A 7,398-nucleotide genomic window follows, 5' to 3' on the forward strand; every position below is an offset into this window, starting at 1 on the left:
GGGCCGCCGCGGCGGCTGCTGCTGCGGCTGCGGCTGGGCCTGGCCACTCGTGTCTCTCTTTCTCTCTCTCCCCTCTCCTCTCTCTCTCTCACTGGGAGAGAGAGGCGGAAGTGCAGCAACAGCAACTATTAAACAGGCAATGGCTTCCCCCAGCCACACACGCTCCGCACTCCTCCTCCTCCCCCTCCGCCTCCCTCCTCTTCCTCGCTCCCCTCCCCCACGCGGCCCGCTCCCTGCCCCCACCTGCCCTCCCCCTCCGCCGCCGCACCTGGGGAGGGGGGCCCCGCCGGCAGGACCGGGGAGAGCCCGGTCCCCCCGCCCGCACCCCCAGCCCCGCGCCTCCCCCTGCGCTCGGGAGCGGGCCCGGGGTGAGAATTTTCCCTTCAGTGGTTTGAGGATCTGGGTTTCAGGGCTCCCCAAAGGAAGCGGGGGCTGGGGAGGGGACACGATCCTAACTACGTGGAATTGGGGGTCACCCAAGGGAGGGGACGCAGAGGGATGGTCATCTGGTGACCAGGACTTTGTACTGGAGAATGCTTCTAAAAGGTGTGTGTGTGAGAGAGAGAGAGAGACAGACAGACAGACAGACTGAGACCGAGAGGGGGGGGGAGAATCTCCCATAACTGGGGTGCCTTTGGGCTGACATTTACTCCCCCCCCCCCCCGACAACTCACCTGCTAGGGGCAGAGGTCATACCTCTAACCTTTCTATTCAGGGCCGAGACACGTGCAGTTTTACTATATGGGATTGTCTATTCACTTAAAAAAAAAAATCCAAAGTGATGTTTTATAGCAAGTGATAGAAAGGATCTGGTGACAGGTAAAGCTGTCGTGTCGGGAGACTTGCAAATGTGAAGAAATCACTGGGACTAAACCACCTACTGCTCAATTACAAAAGATTGGGAATTTGGGGTGTCCACGTGTATTATATAGAAAGTTGGATTTTTAGAAATTGATGAGAAGTTTTAGGGACTGCTGTACCTACTTTTGCTACAAATATAAATGCTCTTCAAATAATACATTTAGAAAAAATCACACAGTAATACTACCTAATTATTTAGCATTGTATCAAAATGGATTGTTAAAAATACTAAGCCTTCAAATTATGACTAATTTTCATGCCAATTTGTCCTTCAACTTGAAAGGAAGAAACATGAACTATCCTGCTACAACTGCTGGGCCACACATATAAGATCTTGTACATTGAGGACATAACCTTGATTGCTATGGTCCATTTCAAATTATCTCATTCAAATTGCTGTCATTTTCCATGGCTACGGTGGCTTTAGTTACCGTAAGACAAGACAAACTATAAAACCCATGGCACATCCAATAACCAGGAAAACAGGCATTCTTATTACCTCTCCTAGCCCTTAATCCGAAAGTTTGTCTTTATTAATATTCATGAAATAATTATATCCACTTCTTGCTCAATTCTTATAAGGAAACATATTTACCAGGAGCTGCCATAGAATCAGAAAATAAAACCTGGAATAATCCTTATAAAACATCATTTTGGCCGCCTGCCTCCAGATTCTGAACATTTGAAGATTCTGAACATAACCTCTCTCAGGGTTTGGTTTCAGGGGTTCTGTTACCACATTTCAAAATGAAGCCATTTGTTAATGTAGTGGTACACACCTGTAATCTCAGCATTAAAAAAAAAAAAAATCAAGTATGAAGAAAAGAGCTGGCAGAAGTTGTAGAAAAAATAAAAGGGCTGATTTGCTGAAACAAAGGATAGTGGATAGATTTTGCCCTTTATACTGGTTGACATAAATTGTACAGGTGGAAGCTATATAATTTTTTTTAAAGAAAGAAATATGAGACTTTGTTTTATAGTTGATGCTAGGCTGGAGAATAAATTGTGAACTCCAAGGGCTCTTCCAGTACAGAGAATGTGTCCTCAATTCTCTGTCCAGTTCTGTCCAGAACTATGACCTCTAACCTTTAATATGCAATAGTGTAAATTATTGCTTTTTGTTTTTAGAATGACCTACTGCAGGGGAATAAAGACCTTGAAGTGTTTAGAAAAGAATCTGCTTTCAGCTGGGCGCTGGTGGCTCATACCTGTAATCCTAGCTACTCAGGAAGCTGAGCTCTGAGGATCACGGTTCAAAGCCAGCCAAGGAAGAAAGTCTGTGAGACTCTTATCTCCAATAAACTACCAGAAAACCAGAAGTGGCACTGTGGCTCAATTGGTAGAGCGCTTGCCTTGAGCTACAGAACTGAAGGACAGCGCCCAAGCCCAGAGTTCAAGCCCCACAACCAACAAAAACAAACAACAAAAAAAGAATCTGCTTTCAAAAGACCTGTTTGTTTGAGACAGGATCTTACTATGTAGCCCAAGCTGGCCTAGCTACTCTCCATTCTCCAACCTTAGCCTCCCAAGTGCTAGGATTACAGTTGATTTAGCTAAGACTCATCTTTACATCAGAGTATTATTATTATTATTATTATGTTCATTGTGGGGCTTGAACTCAGGGCCTAGGCACTGTCCCTGAGCTTTTTCTGCTCAAAGCTACCACTTTGAGCCACAGTGCCCTTCCAGTTTTCTGGTAGTTAATTGGAGATGAGTCTTACAGACTTTCCTTCCTGGATTGGTTTTGACCCAAGATCCTCATATCTCAGCCTCCTGAGTAGGTAGGAATATAGGTATGAGCCACCAGTGCCTGGCCAGAGTATTTTAAGTACAGGAAAAAAAGTAATTTACACTTCTGGCTCTTCTACTTATTAACTACAAAGTCTAAGAAATTAAATTGACCTCTCTGAGTTTAGTTTCCTCTCTACCTGTGGTATATTGAATGACGGAATGAAATGTGTATTATAACACACATGGTTTCTTAACTGTTGTACAAAGTAAATTATTAATAATTCCACTCTGGTCCTCTTGCATTTGAATTTTTATCATTTACAATTGAAGACAAGTAGTACATAAGAAATCTTCTAGAAGGGAGGCAGATCAAGAGATTAGTATTTTACCATTTATGTTACAATGACGAAAGTAAGGTAAAGAAATCTAATTTTGTGTGTGTGTGTGTGTGTGTGTGTGTGTGTGTGTGTGTGTGTGTGTCTGTACTGGGGCTTGAACTCAGAGCCTGGCATTCACTGTCCCTTAGCTTTTTCACTCAAAGCTGGTGTTATATCTACCACTTGAGTCACAACTCCACTTGTGGCATTTTGCTGGTTAATTGGAGATAAGAGGCTCACAGACTTTCCTGGGCTAGTTGGCTGTGAATCTCAATCCTCAGATCTCAGCCTCCTGAGTAGCTAGGACTGACTACAGGCCTGAGCCACCAGTGCCTGGTAAGAAAGCCAGTTTATCTAACCCAAGGCCAAACAGTAAATTGGTGGCAAAATAACAATTATGACCTTTGCTGTCCTTAGATAATCTTGTCAGTTCTGGCAATATTGGGGAGGTAGCAGAGCCTCAATTACTCTGGGAGGTTGTGGGGGCCGGGCAAGAGGAAGAATATCTATTTATCTATATCATAAAAAAAACAACAACTTGATAGTGCTTTCAAGAATGCATTAACAATCAAAACAGTTGGGAAAGTGGGAAAACTGAGTAAGCTAAGGAAATCACTGCATTTGTAACATTTCCTTGAATAAACTAATGACCTCCTCAACCTGTAAATAATCCTCACTGTTTATTTTACATGTATGGATGTATTTTTAAACATATCATACATTTTAATGCTATTTTTTCCTAAAGAAAATGACCTTTTGCTCCCCCCCCACTTCCAATTTCCTGGAGGAAACAGATTCCTATTGAAGTCTATGCACACACAAGCCAATGCTAGACTTTAGGAATGCTTTGATTAGAGTGCTCAATTTACATTTTAAAGATGTAAGCCCAGTGATGCAGTCTGAGACACTGCTTGGGCTTGAAGAAAATGGGCTCCCATTCTTCTTCTTCCTGGCACCTATTTTTTTCTTTCTTTTCTTTTTTTTTTTGCGGGGGGGGGGGTAGAGGGTGGGGGAGTTGGGGTGGAGGGAGGGGGCTCTTCTGGGCCTTGCACTCAGGTCCTGAGTGCTATTTCTAAGCTTTTTTGCTCAAGGCTAGTAGTGCTGTACCACTTAAGCTGTAGCACCACTTCCAGTTTTTTTGATAGTTAATTGTAGATAAGTGTCTCAGGCTTTCCTGCTCAGGCTGGCCTCGAACTGAGATCCTCAGATCTCAACCCTCTGAGCTGAGATTACAGGCATGGAGCCACCAGTACCCTGCTCTAGTACCTACCTTTTGCTTTTCAAAGTCATCTTGAGAGTATCAAGTACTTTTAAGTAGAAGCACTTGAAAATCAAGACCCCAAGAGGCGAAACGAAGCCATTAATCCCAAAGAAAGAGACCTAGTATAACTTTTTGAGTGCTCCTATTTTTGGCTTCCGGCTGACACTGAAATTCTACTACTTCATAAAGAGAACCAATCTCCTCAGGCAAAGCAAGATCAAATTGCATCTGTTGATATGTTTTTTAAAATTTACCTATGACTAAAAATAAAAGGTGTTTCCTTTTTTTTTTTTTCTGTGAAATAAATGAAGTAGCTGGTTTGGGAACTTTAAAAGAATGTCTTCAGTCAGGTTCTGTTGGCTCACATCTGTAATCCAAGCTATTCAGGAGACTGAGATATCTGAGGATTCCTCCCCCCCCAACCCCCCCCCCCAGTTTGAAGTCATTTTGGGCAAATAAATCCATGAAACTCCTATCTCCAATTTTCCAGCAAAAAGTTGGAAGTGGAGGTGTGGCTCAAGTGACAGAATGCCAGCTTTGAGTGAAAAAGCCAAGCCCCCAAATTCAAGCCCCAGCAACACCCCCCCCAAACCCCTCCCAAAGAATTTCTCCAAAGCCTTCCTAGGAAAGATAGACTCTGAATTTCAGTCCACTTGTTTCCCTTTGCAATGTTATTTAGTGGAAAGACATCCATTCTTTACACAGATAGGGAAGGTTCATGAGGGGAAAGCGGGGGGGGGGGGGGAATCAGTTCCTTTCCCATAGGCCAATAATTAATCAAATCAAATAAATGAAAGTTGATCCCATGGAAAGGCTCTGATGCTGTCAGACACTACTGGCCCTGAATGTCACTGTCCAAGACAGCTAGGATAGAACTAAATTCTTTCCTTCTACCACATGGAGGCATTGAACACCATGTGATCTTCAAAATTCACCACAGTCTGATAAGAGTTTAATGCTCTTTCATATAAGCACAAAAGAGCTTATCTGAAGACCAAGAATGAATATTACTGAAGATGAGAGCTCTTTTCTCAGTTTATGTTTTAACATCCCCTCTGTATAATATTTCCTAAATAAATTAGCCTTCTTCAACCTTCATACATTGATCATGTGTAAGAACAGTATACTGATATTTACAAGGTTGGGATTTGAGCAGTTTGGCTCATTCATTAATCTATGAAACCTTTTTTTTTTAACTTTAAGACTTTTTTTCAGTTTGCCAGAGTTTGGAGGAAGAAATAGTAGGGGGAAATAATTTTTATTTTACATATAATTATTGTGAAGCTTTTAAAAAATAATAATTTCTGTGGGGGCACTGGTGTTTCACACCTGTAATCCTAGCTACTCAGGAAGCTGAGATCTGAAGATCTTAGTTTGAAGCCAGCCCAGGAAGGAAAGTCCATGAGAGTCTTTTTTTTTTTTTTGTTAGTGGTGACTTGAACTCAGGGCCTGGACCCTGTCCCTGAACTCTTTTGCTCAAGGTTAGCACTCTACCACTTTGGACCACAGCTCTACTTCCAGCTTTCTGGTGGTTAATTGGACTTTCCTGCCCAATTTGGCTTTGAACTGTGATCCTTAGATCTCAGCCTCCTGAGTAGCTAGGATTACAGGTGTGAAACACCAGTGCCCAGCGGCTACCTAAGAGACTCTTATCTCTAATTAACTACCAAAAGAGCTGGAAGTGGAGCTGTGGCTCAAGTGGTAGAACACTAGCCTTGAGCAAAAATGCTCAGGGACAACATCCAAGTCCTGAGTTCAAACCCCAGGTCCAGGTACACACACACACACACACACACACACACACGCGCGCGCGCGCGCACGCACACACGCACATATACACACACACACACACACAGAACAAGTCAACTTCCTCACAGTTCTATGGTGTGACAAATCTGTAGTCAGGGGTCTAGTTTTTTTTTTGTTGTTGTTGTTGGTCATGAGGCTTGAACTCTGGGCTTGGACACTGTCCCTGCGCTCTTCAGCTCAAGGCGAGTGCTCTACCGCTTGAGCCACAGAGCCACTTCCAGTTTTCTAGTGGTTTGTTGGAGATAAGAGTCTCACGGACTTTCTTGCTCGGGCTGGCTTTGAACTGCAATCCTCAGATATCAGCCTCCTGAGTAGCTAGGATTACAGGCATGAGCCACCGGCGCCCAGTTGGGGGTCTAGTTTTAAATCCAGAATTTACCTGAATAATTGCAAAGCCCAGAAGCCATCAACAGCAAAGATGTCAATCTTGACTTGTTCAGCTGATGGGATAAATACTGTCTTTGCAACAGATAGTACTCATGTTTGAGCTTGAAGTCAATTAATCAACAAATATTTATTAAGTAGCTCATGTGGGGTAAGCTTTGTCTAAGTGCCTAGGCCGAAGGAAAGGATCCTAAGAGGGCTTCCAGCAAAAGTCAAGAACCTAAATGTGGTGGTGCATGCCTGTGATCCCAGCAACTTGGGAGCCAGAGGTAGGAGGTGTGCTGTATCAGGCTGGCTCAGGCAAAGCAAGATGGAGACTGCAAGGGAAAAACTGAAAACCAAAAGGCATGGGATGGGGGAGAATGATGAAAGGGGTGACACTGATCAAAAAATATTGTGTTCATAAGCTGCTTTGTTAAGTGGCAGCGCCCTTTGTTCAACGACTTAAAGATAATAATATACTTAGAAAAATAAATAACAAGGGATGGGAATACAAGAGACCCTAAATTCAATCCCTAGTACTGCCAAGAGAGGGAGAGACTCAGACAGAGGGAGAGAGAGAAAGAGAGCAGAGAGGAAGAGCCAGAGCAGGCACAGGCCTAGAAAGACAAGCAGAATTGGAAGCTTCAGAGGCATTCTCAAAAATTGAATGACATGGGGAAAAAATAGCAGCCAGTAAGCGGCAGTAGTGCTTGACTGTAGTCTGAGCTGCTCAGGAGGCTGAGACAGAGGATCTGTTGAGCCTAGGAATTCAAGCTTAGCCTAGGCAACATAGCAAAACCTTGTAACTTTTAAAATAGGGATAATATATGTATGTATAAATGCATATACATACATAAAAACTATACAATACTAATTTTGTGTGTGTGCCAGTACTGGGACTTGAACTTTATTCATTCAAGGTTGGTGCTCTACCACCTGAGCCATAACTCTACTTCAGACCTTTCAGTGGTTAATTAGAGAGAAGACTCTCAC

The sequence above is a fragment of the Dipodomys ordii genome, unplaced genomic scaffold (assembly GCF_000151885.1).
Source record: "Dipodomys ordii isolate 6190 unplaced genomic scaffold, Dord_2.0 Scaffold12, whole genome shotgun sequence".
NCBI lineage: Eukaryota > Metazoa > Chordata > Mammalia > Rodentia > Heteromyidae > Dipodomys > Dipodomys ordii.